Source organism: Diplotaxodon limnothrissa, linkage group LG3 (assembly GCF_057381915.1).
Source record: "Diplotaxodon limnothrissa isolate DT_005_m linkage group LG3, D_limnothrissa_male_GT1.1, whole genome shotgun sequence".
Classification (NCBI taxonomy): Eukaryota; Metazoa; Chordata; class Actinopteri; order Cichliformes; family Cichlidae; genus Diplotaxodon; species Diplotaxodon limnothrissa.
This window is the reverse complement of record NC_140598.1, coordinates 11,441,254-11,459,509: the sequence shown is the minus strand read 5'-3', so window position 1 is coordinate 11,459,509 and position 18,256 is coordinate 11,441,254. Positions and strand designations below refer to the sequence as shown.

The following is an 18,256-nucleotide window of genomic DNA, read 5'->3' as shown; positions in this document are numbered from 1 at the left end:
ATCAAGTCTATGTTCACTTTGAGTTAAGACTATATGTGATTAATGTCAAAGAAAAAAGCCATCATCAGCAACTGATTCTGATTTAGCAGGTTTTCAAATCTAAACGGTACCCATCCCTAGCTGGCTGTAGTTAAACCTTTACTTAAAAAGCATCCCTAGACCCAGCTGTCTTAGCTAATTATAGGCCGATCTCCAACCTGACAATCCTTGAAAGAGTAGTTGGGGGGCGACAATCAGAGGGGCAGTGTGATGATCTTATGTTACAAACTACTGCAGTCAAGTCATTAAGGGAGACGGGATCAAACTGCTCTAAGACAGCTGAGCACACAGGAGAAAGACTCGGATCTGAGGCAGCAGTCGGCGAGACAAGAGCCCTAATAGATAGAAGCTTGTTGTTAAAAATGCTAAAAAATCATCACAAATACTTGGTGAAGAAATGACTCCGACATTATCACGTCAACGAAAAAAACAATTGAGTACATTAAAAAGTACCTGAGGCCTGTGACTATTTACTGACACTAAGTTTAAGACAAACTGTGTCTGCAGTTTGTACAGCTTCTTGGTGAGCAGAAAGACAGAAAGTCCTTAAAATCTGTAGAGAAACATACAATCTGTCCTTTTTCCATCTCCTTTCAGCGCGTCTACAGTAACGTCTAAGGGAGCGCGTATGTTCATTCAACCACAGCTCTGATAAATGCTTAGCGCGCAGAGTCCTGAACGGAGCAATAGAGACCAAAATATCAGTGCAGGTAGAATGAAGAAAGTCCGAAAAGTCCTCAACACTTTAACAGCTGGAGTTCATTATTCCAGAGTCCATAAAGGCAGCAGAAAAAGCGGCGCTGTTAGAGCATTAAGCGCTCGCTTTTTACGCACTGAGGCGCATGGCTTATCTACCGAGCAGCGCATAGTTAGAGTGAACAACCAGTGTTGGTCAAGTTACTTGAAAAAAGTAATCAGTAACTAATTACTGATTACTTCCCCAAAAAAGTAATCCCGTTACTTTACTGATTACTTATTTTCAAAAGTAATTAATTACTTCGTTACTTAGTTACTTAGTTACATTTTAAAAACACGATTTACAACCTGAATAGGTAATAAAGCGATAGATCTTTCAGCCCAATTCTACTTTTTCTGCATAATCCATCATACAAAATGTAATCAAATGGAAAAGTCTCTTTTTTTAACTTGTTTTATTAGTTTTAATCTTTTAACTTTATGCATCAAGCAAAAATTTAATTATATGCAACATTCTCTGACTTGAATAAATTAGTTTAACATTTAAACCTATTTTCTACACATTCCAGCACATAAAATAAAATATTTGTTGTGTTTACACTCAGTCTTTCAAATAGATGCAAGTAAAACACAGCAGAAAATAAATAAAGTCAAAGACTCAGCTGTCCTGTTGCTCTATTTTCACCTGTAAAGCAGGAGTAGGGTAGGCGGAGGTTTACCCTGGTGCAGGTGTGCAGCGGTCAATGGAAAAATCCGCGAGTTTCTCTGTGAGTTTCCCATTACGTCATAGCTCACTCAGTGCTTGCTCGGAAGTTTAGGGTTTTTCTTTCGCTGTAAAAAGAAGTTTTCTTCCCACGCACAACGGACACTAATGTTTTTGTCACTTTTTATGGAATCAAACTCAAAGTAAGGTCAGTGCTTCCACGCTTTAAACGCTGCACGCTCATACTCTCTCCTGCACTCGATATATGATCCATTGTTGATCTGCACACAGCTGTTGTCACTAACGGCGCACTCGCTTATGTCACTGTCGTGAGACATTCTCGCAAAAAATCACGGTTTTAGTAACGCAGTAACGAAAAGTTCCTACGGGAAAGTAACGGTAATCTAATTACAGTTTTTGCAATAGTAATCCCTTACTTTACTCGTTACTTGAAAAAAGTAATCAGATACTGCCCATCTCTGTGAACAACACAGGAAGATGATCGGAGATGCACAACTCAGATATTTCAGTGACACACACATCCAGCCCGTGGGAAAGCTCCAAGTCTAGTGTGTGACCTTTTTCATGAGTGGGACCAGTAACCCACTGGGTCAAGTTAAAAGAGTCAATAATATTTAAAAAGTCCTTGACCAGAAGTTTAGAGTCACAGCAGACATGGATGTTAAAATCACCAAGGCAGCATCATCAGAAGACATAGCACACCCAGCTCTACCTGTCCATGAAGCCAGATAACACACACCAATGAGTTAAACTGCAGGAATGTCTTAAAGACATAAAGACCTGGATGGCTGCTAGCTTTCTGCTTCTTAATTCAGATCAAACTGAGGTTATTGTACTCGGCCCTGAAAAGCTTAGAAATATGGTATCTAAGCAGATTCTTACTCTGGATGGCATTACCTTGGCCTCCAGTAACGCTGTGAGGAACCTTGGAGTCATTTTTGACCAGGACATGTCCTTCAACGCACATATTAAACAAATATGTAAGACTGCGTTCTTCCATTTGTGCAACATCTCTAAAGTTAGAAATATCCTGTCTCAGAGTGATGCTGAAAAACTAGTTCATGCATTTATTACTTCCAGGCTGGACGACTGTAATTCATTATTTTCAGGATGTCCAAAAAACTCCCTGAAAAGCCTTCAGCTGATCCAAAATGCTGCAGCAAGAGTCCTGACAGGGACTAGAAAGAGAGAGCAGATTTCTCCTGTTTTGGCTTCCCTTCATTGGCTTTCTGTTAAATCCAGAATTCAAAATCCTGCTCCTCACATACAAGGTCTTAAATAATCAGGCCCCATCTTATCTTAATGACCTTGTAGTACCATATCACCCTATTAGAGCACTGCGCTCTCGCTCTGCAGGCCTACTTGTTGTTCCTAGAGTATTTAAAAGTAGAATGGGAGGCAGAGCCTTCAGTTTTCAGGCCCCTCTTCTGTGGAACCAGCTTCCAGTTTGGATTCAGGAGACAGACACTATCTCTACTTTCAAGATTAGGCTTCAAACTTTCTTCTTACTTAACGATTAAGTCCCTGTATTCCACCGTTATATGGAAATCAGCCACTATAACTTGTGTCAAATCTACTTGTACCTCACAGTTTTCTAAGCACACAGAGAGCAGTAAACCTCAGAGCAGCAGCACATCAAACTGTGTGCAAAAAATCTAGAAGAGAAAATATTTCGACCCATTTCTAAATGATTCTTGTGACCATGCTGCACCACAACACCTGATCTCTGGTTTCCTGACCTCTTCAATCCCACTTTAATACTTGACTAAACTCATTTTCCTGTTTAGGTGTTGAGGCAAAGCCGCCCATCTACAATGCAGGCAACAGCAAACGGAGCTTTTTTCTACTTTTGTGCTACAAAATGTTCAAGCTGATTAAATTCATTAGAATAAAAGTTCAGATAATTTTCTCATATTAATGTTTGAGGTAGAAATTCAGGTAACTTTGCACAAAAACTGGCAGAAATTTCCTTCAAAGATGGAGTTTTTACTTTAATACTGTGAGTACATTTCAGAGCCTGTACTCTTTTACCTTTACTTGAGTAAAGAAGTTGAATCAGTATTTCAGCTTTAAGAGGGTATTTTAATACAAACATCAGTCCTACTACTTAAGTATGTTTGACACTTTGTTTACGCCTAAATTAACTTTACTGTTAACGAGTTTTCATGTTTCTGTAATCCACCAGTGTGCTCATGCTTTTTTAAGTGAAAACATATTTTTAATGATCAAATATAATTATGTTTGTTATTTGTGGATTTTAAATGTCCTTGACAGAGACAGATGATAATCATTATCCTGCACTGTGGTCTCAGGTTTGGTCGAGCTAGCACAAAGAATGGCTATGTTGAACTTCCTCCTGGGATCTACACTAAGAAGGGAGTCCAACATTAGCAGGGTCTCTTTCCTTTATCTGGATTCACTTTAGCATTCACAGTCACGTGAAGCTTGTTATTAACTCGATAAGTCAACCCAGGGTTTCAGCTGAGCGCTCACATGAAACACATGGTGTTGGCAGCATCTGATCAATCATATTCATGGAGACGTGTATCAGCAACAGAGCAGCTGAGTTTGCAGAAGGAAGTCAAACTAAACCACAGGAACAATATGAGGAGATTACACACATAATAAAATACTAGCAGTAACACAGCTGCTGCAGACAAATCAGTCGTGTGATCGTGTGTGAGAGGAGAAGGACTGTAAAGGAGTTTGGTGTTAAAAGCTCTGTATGAATGTGGGAGACTTTGAAGGGCTTTAAAAAGGCCAATATAAAATAAAAGGCAGCAAAACTGCTGAGTGTGAAAGTCACCAGACTTATCAGACCTCTGTGATTAAGACCTGTAAGAACACCTATTTGTACTTGTTGGCATTATATCAAACACACACGTATATTAAGCCTTTGTTTGAACTCTGGTTGAATCTGTTACTTTCAGACTGTGAAACATCACAGAGGCTGCAGCTGCAGATCTTTTATTCACCTGGAAATTTACTTTAAATGTTAGATGGAAAATGTATTGCTCAGTTTAACCAAAGTAAGAACAAGAATCCATAAACCTTCATAAAGACAAACATCTCCCAGAACATTGAGCTGCTAAAGTGTCACTGAAGGGAAAAACTATTTGTCCTCCTCCATCCAGCAACACCTGAAACACCTGAGTGGAAGCTCCTCCCTACACTGTGTTTGAAGCAAAGCACAAAGGAGACACCTGCTGGAGCAGCTGGAGTCCTACAGACACTCAGCCTCTTCACTACACAAACACCTCCTACAACATCCACTCTTTCCACTCTGACTGCTGTGTTTGTGGAAACACTCCAACACACACCGCTTCACATACCAACATAGAAATGTGTGTGAAAAAGAGCTGAGCTGATATTAAACATGAGGATTTATTCAAAAATACAGAGTCAGGAACAACATCTAGACACACATTACCTCTCAGCAGCAGAAGAACATCCTTTAAAGTTTATATAAAAATCCTTCGACCTGTTGCTCTTCAAGGAAACACAGCTGGGTTCAGGTCCAGGTTCTGGATTAGTTTCAGGGTTATGTCCAGCTGAGCCTGGTACGCCCCACAGCTCTGGGCTTTAAAACAACACACAGAGGTATGAGTGTGAATAATGATGGAGCAGTGATGTGAGTGCTGAGCTGTGACATGGAGAAGAGTCATGGACAGTTAGAGATGGTCATCTCACCTCTGAGCTTTGGTCTGGCTCTCATGTTCCCCACACAGAGTGCTTTTAGAGGGAGGGACTCCCTCCTCTCTGTCCTCACACTGATCCATGCTGCTCAATTCACATCAGCTCACACACACTTTCTACCTTCACCTGCAGAGGAAACACAAATCATTCATGTGCACATAAACCCAAATCCTCCTTTCCATCATGTGTGCTGTCCAAATATCAGCTGAATGCAGTCAGACAGCAGTGTGAGGCACAGGAAGCTGCCATCAGCTGCTCTACTTCTACTATCAGTCCACTAGATGGAGCCATGAAGCACACATGATGCATTCACTGACACACACTGATTCACTGTGACTGGAAGTTTAAGTACATTAAGCCTCCACTCATCTACATTGTGCTTACAACCCACTGCCCCCCATCTCCTACCCCCATCAACCTCCTGGGGCCAGGAATGACTGGAACTGAATTGGAAACGGGCGTAATCAAACATAAATCTGTTATTCTTATCCAACCTGTCTGCCTGGACACAGTTTGCTGACCGATCATGGAGCCTATGATTCGCTTGGACAACAACTTCATGAATGTGGAAATGAAACTGAGTGTCAGCTGAGTGTCGAGCAGAAGAGGAGTCAGAGAAAAGTGACAGAGCTGCTGACTTTACAAAGAAAACTAAAACCATGTTGAAGAGATTAAACAGATAATACAATCTAACAACAACAACACATCTGCTGCTGCTGCAGACAAAACACATGTAAGAGTGTGTGACAAGAAAAGCACTGAACAGAAGTTTACTATTAAAAATGCAGCATGTAAAGTGTTTTGTCAGTGAGACTGAAAAATAGCTGCATGAGTTACTATTGTGAACAAACCCCTATAAGAACCCTGATATTACCTGAATAAGATCAAATCCTGATACGTAGTGCAGACCTTGGTAAGAGATACGGTCCAACTGGAATATAAACCTTTGGTGTGTTTAATCCAGTCAGTCTCTGAGTAACTCCACTCCTCTGCTTTCTGTTGGAAGAGAAACGAAAGTTTGTAGCACGATCCTTTTCCTCAGAGGCCTGTGTTGAATTTATATTACATCTAAGATAAAAAATAATTCACAAAGTCTGCTCTGTCCTCCTGTCCTCCCTGCAGTCTCTGTGAGCTCCGCAGAGTGATTATAAAGACCCGGAGCTCAGAGTTTCTCCAACACCGTGGTCAAGTGTGAGCCACGCCTGCCACCCGTTATCTGCCAAACGTGAGCTTCAACGCTAAGTTTTACGGTAGTGCTGCTTCTTATCCCTTTTTGCTGATCACACACATAACAACACACATGGTTTTCAGGAAGTTAACAGAAATAAAGCCACAGTGTCATTTGTTTTTCACTCAAGTTGTCTTTTCTTCTTAATTTTTCTGGTAATGCTTCTTCATTCATGATTCATTCAAATCTAAAATAACTTCAAAAAATGAAAAATATTTCTGAAAATCATCTTTTATAGTTGAAATTCAGTTCTCATTTGGCTCAGCTGCTCTTTCATGCATCCATAGTTTCACCTCAAACTGCTGCTTGAGACACGAGAAATTAAAGAACAACTCTGTTCAAATGGAGAAACTTTGAAGGAACTCAATAATGTCATTTAAATGGTTTCAGGTAGGTGTATGAAGGTTCTGTATTAAATCATATATGATAGTTGACATGAAATTCTGAATTCATCTTCTTGGACACCCACACTGCATAATTCTGTAGAAATGAAATTAGTCATTTCTAATCAATTTCAACATCAAATATCATAACATTGCATCAAAATGCGTAAAAATGATTCTTGATAGCTGACCTAAAAGTCTCTGTGCATTCTTCCTCTGGGTTACCTTCTCTATATATTTGCAGTTTAACCACCAAAAGCTGCAAGGTTTCAGAGAAATAAAAGGAGCGTTCTACTCAAATTTAATAAGATTAATTTAATAAACAATAGAAAAAAAACTTTGACAGTTGTCATAAAATTCTTAACAAACTCCTCTTCTGTCTGTAGCTCAGGAGTTAGAGCAGGTCACGAAGTAACTGGAAGGTTGTTTGTTTGATACGAGATACTAACCCCAAGATAGAAAACTCTTCTGCATAGGAAAAGTCCTTGAATGAGTCATTTGTATGAAGCACTTTGAATGCTCAGAGTAGAAAAGCACCATATCAGAACCAGCCTCACCCACTTGTGATGGGTGGGTGGCTGTGGCTCAGGTGGTAGAGCAGATCAGCTGCTGATTGGAAGGTTGGTGGCTCGAACCTTGGCTTCCCCAGCCTGCATGCCAAATATCCTTGGGCAAGATACTAACCCCAAGTTGCCCTCTGATGATTAGTTTGCACTTGTGTTTAGAAGTGCTTGTGTGAATGAGGCCTGTTGTATAGAGCACTTTGAAAACTCCAGGAGAGTAGAAAAGCACTATATAAGAATCAGTCCATTTACTACATGTCTGCAAAGTTTCATCTCCAACCACTGCAACATTATTTGTTAGGATCGCTGTTCTCTCCGGGTACTCCGGCTTCCTCCCACCGTCCAAAGACATGCAGCTTGTGGGGATATTTAGTTGGATAATCCAAATTGCCACTAGGTGTGAATGTGCGAGTGAATGTGAGTGCGAATCGTTGTCTATCCCTGTGTGTTGGCCCTGCGACAGATTGGCAACCTGTCCAGGGTGTGCCCCGCCTCTCGCCCTATGACAGCTGGGATAGGCTCCAGCGCCCCCGCGACCCTGAAAAGGATAAGCGGAAGCTGATGGCGGATCGCTGTTTTTTTCCTCAGGGTTTTGTGATGCCTTTTTGTTTTTGAGAGTCTTTTGTGTTTTAGTTTGGCTCTTTGTATATAAGGATGGTTAATAGTTTGCTTTAGGATTTACTATATCCCATGTACCCTGTTTTCATATTGTAGTTTGTCTTCTTGGTTTTGTAACACTAAATATCTGCTTTTGTGATCCCTTTCTGTACTTCAGTTATGTCCCTTTGTCTGTCTTGTCTCTCTGTTTGTCTGTCATTGTCTGATTTCCCCATCTGTCATGTTTCCCATTCACTTGTATTTCCCTTTCTGTTTTCTACATGTCTGCGTATGTCTCTGTGTATCATTTCCTCTTTTTTATTGTCTCATGTCTTGTGAACTTAGCTTTGAGTTTTACTTCCCCCATTTGGTTAATGATTTGTTCCCATCAGTGTCTCAGTCTCGTCTGCATTTATCTATCTCATGTTCCCCTGTCCAGTCTGTTCTCCTCTATGTAATTTAAGCCTTGTTCTCCATGTTTTCCTGTTTTATTGTTTTAACTGTTGCTTCCTGTGACTATTGTAGTTTTCTCCTGCATCATGTCTCTCACCCGTTGCCTCTCGTCTCATTATCCAGTGTGTATTTATTGTCCCCGTCTTCTTGTGTACTTTGTGCTTTCCTTGCTCTGTGTTCCCATGGTTTTGGGGGCGGTGGTGTGGGATTGATTAAGGAAATGGCTGAGTTAATAGGAATGACCAAAATGAGAAAAATAAATCGATCTTCAATAAGAGAAAGGATTATTCTAAGAAGGAATATTTTTGATGGATCAGAATTATATAATGAAATATGAACAAAATCTTTTGTTAATCATTGTTTATTAACTGAACCTTGTTGAATTTGAGTAGAACTGTTTTTTAATTTGGCAGAAACACGGCAGCAGTTTGAAATGAAACTATCCAGGCTGTAGAGTAGACGAGCAAAATCAAGAATCCACTGAGATTTTCATGACAACAACTAAGAAGGATTTCTTAAATGAATTGTTGATACGCTGTTATGATAATCCACTGAGCTTATTGAATTTGGGGAGAAATGTCCTTTAATGTGCAATCACACAGTGGGCTGAGATGAAACTGCACACAGTGTGGGTGTCCCAGAAGAGAAATCAGTTAGAAATTTAGTGTCAGCTAGTAAGCAAGAATTTAAAAAATATTTTTACAGATATCAAATTTGTTCTGTTATATAAAACTGTAATTTATACTAGTCAGGTGGATCATCAACGATCATCAATCAGTGCAGTACCAGCAAAATTCAGACAGACACACAAACACACACATGCACAATTTTACTGTCTTAACACAGTATCATAAATCTAATTAGAATATGCTATAGTCCTTTAAATACCAATTTAAATATATTTCAAAAATATATTACAGCTTTTTTCAGTCTGTTGAACAAAAATCCCCAAAGAAGAAGAAGCACTACCATAAAACTTTGTGTAAAAGTGCAAGAAAGTTTAAGAGGCTTACAAATGACGGCTCACATAACTGCGGTGTTACAAGTCAACCTCGTTCATATCTGTCATCATGAACAATGCTATGGTTTGTGCTGGAGCGAAGCTGCACACAGCTGATATTATCAGAAAAAATATATACTGATTCGATTACCTTCACACGCAGATTCACACAAAGACGACCAGCTGCATCAGCGAAGTTTAGAAGACAGACAGTGAAACTTAAAAAAAGGAAACAGACAGATTTGTGGGAATGCTGGGGCTGGGGAACATTAGTAATTAGAAACACAAAATGTTTCTAAGCATTTGTAAATGTTTGTTGGAGGGTTTAGAGGAGCTGAATCATTTTGTGTGAAAGTTAAAGTCAAACACACTTTTAGTAGAGAGAGACTGTGTCTACAGATCAAACAGGTCTCACTGTGATGTCCCTTTAGTCAGACTCTGTCTCTGCTACATTAATGACTGAAAGTTGTCACATTCTTATTTAGTTAATACTCTTTAAACCAGGTGTACACTTTTAGTTTAATACATTATAGATTCTCTGATGAAGAAATACGGTATATATATGCAACCTGATGAAGCGGTATCTAAAATGTTTTTATGTTTGACATACCAAGACTGTTTCACACTGCAGGAGTTGCAGATGATAAAACAAAGACTGTAAAGCTAAGCAGTTTGTTTGCTGTTTATCACTGCCTGTCCATTAGTCAAATTAATATTACTTTTATCAAAAATAATTTCCCGTCTGTATTTGGTCTTCCTCCATAGTCGCCATAGTCACATCATTGTGTTTTGTTGATGTTTCCCCTCCTTGTGATTCATTCAGTGTCCCCATGTCGGTCCCTGTGTGTCGAGCCGTGTCTCTTAGTTTGTATCCTGTTTTATTTGGACAGTCTCGCGTCCTGTGTTCAATGTGTTCAGTTTTGCTTTCTCCTGTCTCATCACATCTAATTTGTTCCTGCTATGTCCCCATGTGTTTCCATTTCCCTTATCATCCCTTTGTGTATATATTGTGTGACTTTCCTTTTGTTCATTGTCAGGTTGTCTGTTTATTATGCGTTATGTGTCGGGGGCTGGATCTGTGACCCAGTATTTTGAGTTCACTGTGTGTGTTTTTGGAGGTCTTATATTACATTGAATATATGCTTAGTTCTTGTGTTGCCATTATTAGTTAGGATTTAGTTGGGTGTTATTCTAGCTTAGGTTTCCATCTATGTCCCCTTCTGTGAGTCTGTTCTTGTCTTCTGTGGTAATTGTCATGTCTACATCTCTCAGTTTTTTCTTGGTTTATTTTGAAAGAGTCTTGTTTCTTTGTTCATTGTGTTTAGTTTCAGTTTAGCCATGGCATCATTATGTTCATTTCAGTCAGCTGTTCCCCGTGTGTTTCCACTTCCCCTGATCATCTCCTGTCTGTATTTAAGCCCTCTGTCTTTCTTTATTCAGTGTCAGGTCGTCTGCGTTGCCTCCCTTCAGGTCTTATCATAGTTCAGGGATCTAGAGTGCGACCAATTTGGTCGCAGATGCGACCAAATTTTTCAGTGGTGCGACTAAAAAAAAAAATTTGGTGGCACAGGTGCGACCAACTGTTCGGGTAACAAAAATAAATAAATCTCTGCAACTCTCTGTGTGGTCAACAACAGACACACATTATGCCCCTATTGTGGACTAAACCAATCAGAGATAGTCAGGGGCGGGACCTCTCTGATTGGCCGTGGTCCAGTTGGAAGTGCAGGTGGAAGAGAGAGGTGAGTAGCTTGAATAAAGCGATATCAATTCATTAACGGATTCCACACACAGACGTAAACACAGAGTGGACCCGACGCATCAGAATCAGCTTTGTCTTTCCCGGCTTTCTCACCCGACGGCCCGAACATGGACACGCTGTCGGAGCTTAGCGATTCTGATGCGTCGGGTCCGCTCTGTGTTTACGTCTTTTTTGCGCTGATTCTGAGCTGCAGGTTTTGTCTCTCTCCAGCCAAAATTCGCCGAGCCAGCAGCAAAAGAAGCAGCAAACCACGCTTCACATTTGATGTCATCATGAATTCCCTCTGACTTTTGCTGTTTTGCTTCCACCACGATAAAAATCACACTTCCTGCACAGCTCCCTCTCTCTGTGTGTACTTCAAGAACAGTTTCCCGTCTCAAATCTCTGTTTTCTGCATTATTAATTCACTTATTACCCACCAGTCTACCGTTGTTTACAGCGCTGTCTTTTTCTTTTTTCACTTGACCTCGGACAAGAAAGCCTAATTTCTGCTGTTCAATACTGAAGAAATTCAAACTTCTTAAAATTATGCAAAATTGCAGAATATTGCAGAATATTTTTAAGGTTATCTGCTATAAAAAGCCAGACCAGGAGTCTCACATGTATCACTACTGATAAATGATCAGAATTATAATATTTCTGACTGTCTGAGGCTAAATTGAATTGAATCAGGACTTTGAGAACCAGAATCAAATGGATTATAGAAATCAGTGATGATACCCAGCCCTAGTGAGTAGCCTAGGCCCGAGAGAAGCGGATGTAGCTGTGGGTAATAAGAACAGATGAAAAGAACTATTGATAACTTTTTTGTTAAGTTAAGTTAAGGCCTGCCTTTGTTAAGTTAAGGCCTGATCCATCTGAAATTCATAGCCAGTGCTCTGCCATCAATCTTTGAATGCTGAAAAAGCACAGTGTATCCAGGAAAGACATTATATGCTGCGATAAATGCACTGCCCAAGTGTCCCCTCTCCCCGCTGCCTTTCAGCAACAGACAGCAGCAAACAGGTCGTCAGAGGAGGCCGAGATGATGATTAAGCTTAACATTTTCAGTTTGTTAGTTAATAATTTAGAAATGAATATTGTCTGTAAGGACTGCTTTCCCCCCCAAAGAAAGTGCACATGTAAATTGTGGTGTTAAGCGATGCGGTCGAAAAATTTGAGTGCACCTAACTTTTGTGCCGGTACGCCTACATTTTTAAAGTTAGGCGTACTGGTGTGCCCATGTCAAAAAGTTAGTTTAAAGTCCTGTAGTTGATTCAAAGTTATCACAGTTTTGTCACAGTCAGTTTTCCTATTTTGGTTTCAGTTTAGTTTTTGCCACTGCTCATGATGCTTTCATTTTGTATTCATGTTTATAACCTAAATAAACGGCTTGCCTTTTTTTTCAAAACTTAGTTCTGTCTCCTTCCCTGTCTGCACTTGGGTCCACTTCATCATCACACCGGTGTACCCCACCATGACAGTTATGTCCAAGTGTTCCATGTTCCCAGTGTTTAGTTTCCCCACTTTAGTCTTGGTTAGTTTTCCTTTAGTTTACTCCTGCCTTTTGTTTTGTTTTGCTCACCAGCCTTGAATAAACGGTTCTCTTTTGGTTAAAGTTAACTTTTGTTTTCACGCGTCTGCTTCTGGGTCCACACTTCAAGCTCCACGTAGTCCACAGCCCACACTGTGGCTGGGGTCATGTCACGGAGTTTGGGACTTTAACTGGCTGGAACCATGCATGATTGACATTTGCCATAGAATACCAGAATTATCAGGCCACCACTGGCAGACTGTGTTTTTCACCCTGAACACATATGACAGATATGAAAGGGTCCAGAGAAGTTGTAACATCGTTCTGCATGGCCAGTTTGATAGTGGGCCAGTAATGACCCAAGAGGCATATCAATGGAGGGAGGCACAGACATCTATGGGCTGAAGTTTCTGGACCTCTGGACTGATTGTCAAAACTCTACGCTGGTGCAGTGGTTGCTCCTCCTGCTGCAGGACAATGACACCAAACACACCTCCGGGCTGTGTGAGGGCTGTTTGACCAAGAAGGAGCGTGATGGAGTGCTGACCAGATGGTCTGGTCTGGCCTCCACAGTCACCTGAGCATTGGACAAACATTTAAAAACAAATAAAAGCAGCTTAAAATGGATCCTAAAATGCACGGGCAGCCAATGAAGTGAATTTAAAACTGGGGTGATATGCTCATATCTACGAGTGCCAGTTAAAAGGCGTGCAGCAGCATTCTGGACTAACTGCAGTCGAAAAACAGAAGATCGACTCACCCCAAAATAAAGAGAATTACAGTAATCCAGCCGAACGGTTACAAAAGCGTGGATTACTGTTTCTTTTTTTTTTTTTTCTTTTTTTTCTAAATGACATCAGAAACAGCAGTATGCGACATTACGTGATGGCAGAGCTTCAGTTCATCCTTTGTCATTTTTTTTTTTTTTTTTTTTTTTTTTTTTTTAATAAATAGGACAGGGGGAATGAATGAGAGAAAGAGGGGGAGAGAAAGAAAGAAAACCAAAGGGGAGAAGAGACGGTGAGAAGGGGGGGGAAGAGAGAGAAAAAAAAAATGAACTCCTGGGTCACCTGTATGGAGAAAAAAAAAAACAAACAAAAAAAACAAACAGAGGAGACAGCAAACAACAAAGAGCAACATAATAATAGAGAAAACAAAGCACCATCACAATAAACTAGCTAGTCATAGATATCAATATTTACTAAATAATAAACGATATTGTGCAGCACGCAAGATAGACAGCGCACAGTGTGCTTTGAGGCAGCAGCCAAGAAGGCTTTAGTCCGCGTCTGTGAATACCCATGTGTGCATACCTGTGTGGATCAGCATGCTTGCATTCCAAAGGTTTCTCCATGTAATGATCTGCTAGGGAGTGTGGGGGGGCCACAGCCCCGTCCTCCAGGGTGTGAAGCGGGTATGGAGGAGATCAAAACTCCAGACATCCAGAGGCCCCCAGAACACAAGAGACCATGGAAGACCAACAGAGGGGCAGCCGTGCCACTGTTCCAGTAAGAGCTGAGGAGAGTCCCAGATGAGGGCTCGCCCAGCAGCCGCGGAGCAGAAGTCAGGGGGAGTTGCAGTGACGCGCCCGTGAGCTCCGCCGGCCCCCAGCTGTGCCTGAGTGACCGAGCCCCAGGCCGAGAGGCCGGGGGCACCCCACCTCCAAAGGGGCCCGAGCGAGCCCCAGGCCCCAGGCCCCGACAAGCGGCCGCCAAGGAGTGAGCCGGTGTGTACCCGGACGATTACTGTTTCAAATTGCTGTCTCGTAAGAAAGTGCTTAATTTTGGCCAGTTGCCTCAGATGAAAGAAACTAGACCTTACAACCAACCCGATCTGGCTTTCAAGCTTAAGCTCAGGATCCATTTTAAAACCCAGATTAACAATCTCTGGTTTACAGAATGATTTCAGGGATTGCAAATCAATACACGGAACAGCAGTGGAGGCAGGTCTGAACACCATTACTTCAGTTTTAGAATCATTAAAACAAAGAAAGTTTAACGCCAACCACGACTTGACGTCCTCCAGACATGTTTGTAAACGATTTACAGATGACCCATCTTTCTTTTTAAGAGGAACATAAATCTGGCAGTCATCTGCATAACAGTGAAATGAGAGTCTGTGTTTTCTAAAAATTGAGCCCAACTGAAGTAAATAAAGTGAAAACAGGATAGGACCCAGAATGGAACCCTGTGGTACTCCATGAGACAATGGAGCACAGGAGGACTCACAGTTTCCTAAGCGAACTGAAAAGTTTCAGTTTGTTAAGTAAGACCTGAACCATTTCAGAGCTACACCTGTTATACCGACACACTGCTCCAAACGTGAGATTAAAATTTCATGGTCTACAGTGTCAAATGCAGCAGTTAAATCGAGTAAAATAAGAATGAGACCTTCACCAGAATCACATGATAAAAATATATTATTAAAAATTCTTAAAAGTGCTGATTCAGTGCTATGCATTGCTTTAACCCTTTAAAGCCGGTCGGAGCGGGCACGCTCTGTTTTGCGTAACTATTTGTAAATCCCGGTAGCTCTGCAACCACGTAAGCTAGCGCAATAATTTTTTTGCATATTAAACCGGAGGAGTTGTACTTACATCTTAAGCCATCAGCTTGTCCTCGGTCACAGTTTCCTTCCACATATGGCTTTGCAAAAACTGCATAAAAAGCACTTGCAGCAACAAAAACATAATATTCCAGAAACACGCTTTGCCGATCCGATCAGCTGTGTGTAACACTTCCTACGACCATCAGCACGAACTAGCGCATGTCTGCCATGACCTGCCCGAAACCGGAAGTGACGTCATTTTCGCGGAAATGTAGTTTTTTACCATCAGGGCCTTATGAGCCTATACTGGTGTTTTTAAAAGTTATGTTTGACTTTCTGACTTTCTGTGTCGTTTCTAGGATGCTGAGGACTCATATTGCACTGCTGGAAATAGTTTATTTTGATGCAGATGCTGTTGTTTTTGCAAATTTGCATTATAATATTTATTTTCGTTTTTCCTGCAGTGTATAAAAATTGGTGTATTTCAAAAATAAAACTATGAAGACACTTAAAATAAATTTGCTGTGGTAGGAAACTATTTTGTGCAACTTTTTTGTATTAACAGTTTTGAGGGATAAGCCTCTTAAATTTCTCTAACTAGAAATATATGTTAAAAAACAAAAACGATTTTCAATTTTTTTGTAGTTTATTGCACTTTTTTGCAATTTTTGTAGTTACTATGCACTTAATGCATGCATATTATTAAAATCTGGGCTATAATGGTTGTATTGATGTATAGCAACTTGAAATGCTCCCAAAAATGGCTCCACAGCATGTAAAAATATAAAATAATCTCTAGCGGACTTGGTTCTATGGTAGGTCTTAAAGGGTTAAAACCAGATTGAAAAATCTCCTGCGCATTTTGTGCATTCAAGTATGAGATCAATTGGTCATATACAATTTTTTCCAAGACTTTAGATAAAAAGGGCAGCTTAGATATTGGTCTAAAGTTCTCAACAGCGTTTGTATCTAGCACAGGTTTCTTAAGAAGTGGTTGCACAATTGCATCTTTAAAATTCTTTGGAACCATACCTGAAGTAAGGCTGCTATTTAAAATGGTTAAAATGGTTGGACCTATGGTAGAAAAAACTTCTTTCAGAAAAAAGGGGAGGGATAGGATCATAAGGTGAGCCTACAGGCTTTAAATGATCCACCACCTCCTGTAGCTGAGCAAGAGTAACCGACTCAAACTGTTGAAAGACAGCTGAGCAAATTGGAAGATCAGGCGGGTCAGATGTGGGCAAAATAATCTGCACGCTAGCCGAGGCTACCTTGTTTATAAAGAAGTGCAGAAACCTTTCACACATTTCAAGTGAAGGCTCAAGACTAAGAGCAGAGGGAGGGCTTAAAATAGTCTCAATTGACTTAAATAATATATGTGGTTTCTGATAATTCACCATAATAATGTTTGCAAAGTGTTTCCGCTTTGCTTCTTTTATTGTAAGCTGATATAAAGCCCAGCACTCTCTTAAACTTTGTAAAGAGACCTGTAAGTTATCTTTTTTCCATCTCCGCTCAGCCCTACGACATTCACGCCTCGCGGCACAGGTTTCATCGTTCAACCAGGGTTCAAGCTTTGTCTTAGGATGCTTAATTTTTAGAGGGGCAACAATATCCAAGACAGTCTGACAAGTGGTATGAAACCAAAAACTCAGTTCCTCTACATATTGGAGTGTCTCAGGAATGGAGAACTGATTATAGCAGGTGGAGAACCGTGCTGCCGTGGAAGAATTTAACAAACGAGATGTCTTTGCAGGGACAAGCCCCCTGAATTCATTTCTAGACAAAGAGATGTCAAACAGAACCGGCATATGATCAGAGAAAACAGGATCGGAGACTTTCAGATTAAAAACAGGCAATGAAACCTAAAACCAGATCGAGAGTGTGGCCACACTGTTGCGTGGGTGCAGACACACATCGAACTAAATTAAAAGAATCAGTAAGATTCAAAAAGTCTTTAACCATGGGCTTATCTGGACAGCACACATGAATATTAAAATCCCCAACAATAAGAAAGGAGTCATATTTTATCGTGACTTCAGTTAGAAATGCAGCAAATTCCTTTATAAAGTCTTTACTGTATTTTGGGGCCCTGTATATTATTGTGTACGGGGGGAGAACAGGCTATTTCAAACAGTAACAGTTCAAAACTGGAAAAATTAAATTCCAATGAAACCTGCTTGCACTTGTAGCGATCTCTGAAGATAGTAGCTACTCCTCCACCTCAACCAGATCTGCGTGGGACATTAAAATAGCAGCAGTCCGAAGGCAAAAGTTCTGCAAACGCGCTGGAATCACCAGCAGTTATCCACGTCTCAGTTAAGCAGAGAAAGTCCAAGTAGTGTGACAAAAAATATTCCTTAAGGATAAAAGTCTTATTCGATACCAATCTGGCGTTTACCAGGCCAAATTTGGCCGGAGTTGAATAGTCACTAGACTTTGAAGCTCGCGCAACATAACGCAGGTTTTGCATACTCACTCCGCGCCGCCGTGGACAGGGAGGCAGGGAGCGGCCGGGCGGGAACAGCCCAGAGCCAGCGAGCGGCACCAGACACGCATAGGACGGCCTACGAAGATGCCAGTGGAAAGGGGCACGACAGGTAACGCCAGGGACAGCACAACGAAATGCCAGACAGGCCTTCAGTTTCACCAATCTCCCACTCCTTTTGCCGCGACGGCGGCCCCGCTTCCGCGGAGACGGCACAGGTACACGGAGCAGGTGAGTAGGAACCAACGACAGGAGTGGAGGCGGTATTTTGTGTGCATTTCCCAGTCTACACACCGGCGTATTGGGAGATAGTCGGAGATCAAGTAAAACTTGGCAATCATAGACCAGCAGGGAGTCGACATCATAACAAAATGAAAACATTAAAACAGAAACGTGGAGGAACAGACGGCAAGCCATACACATCGGCGCCATCTTACCTCTCATTGGAGAGAGAGGTGCAGACATGGGTGAAGTTAGGACTAGAGATGGACCGATCCGATATTACGTATCGGTATTGGTATCGGTCCGATACTGACCTAAATTACTGGATCGGATATCGGAGAAAAA

At 41.1% G+C, this 18,256-nt stretch overlaps 1 long non-coding RNA gene across 1 annotated transcript; it reads right to left on the bottom strand.

Annotated features, from left to right (window-relative positions):
- Nucleotides 1-5,005: 5,005 nt before the first annotated feature.
- On the bottom strand, nucleotides 5,006-6,339 carry LOC146634525 (uncharacterized). Its single transcript, XR_014907054.1, has 3 exons — nucleotides 6,030-6,339; nucleotides 5,150-5,281; nucleotides 5,006-5,039 (listed from the first exon to the last, which is right to left on the bottom strand). It is a non-coding gene; the product is annotated as an uncharacterized LOC146634525 (long non-coding RNA).
- Nucleotides 6,340-18,256: the final 11,917 nt, after the last annotated feature.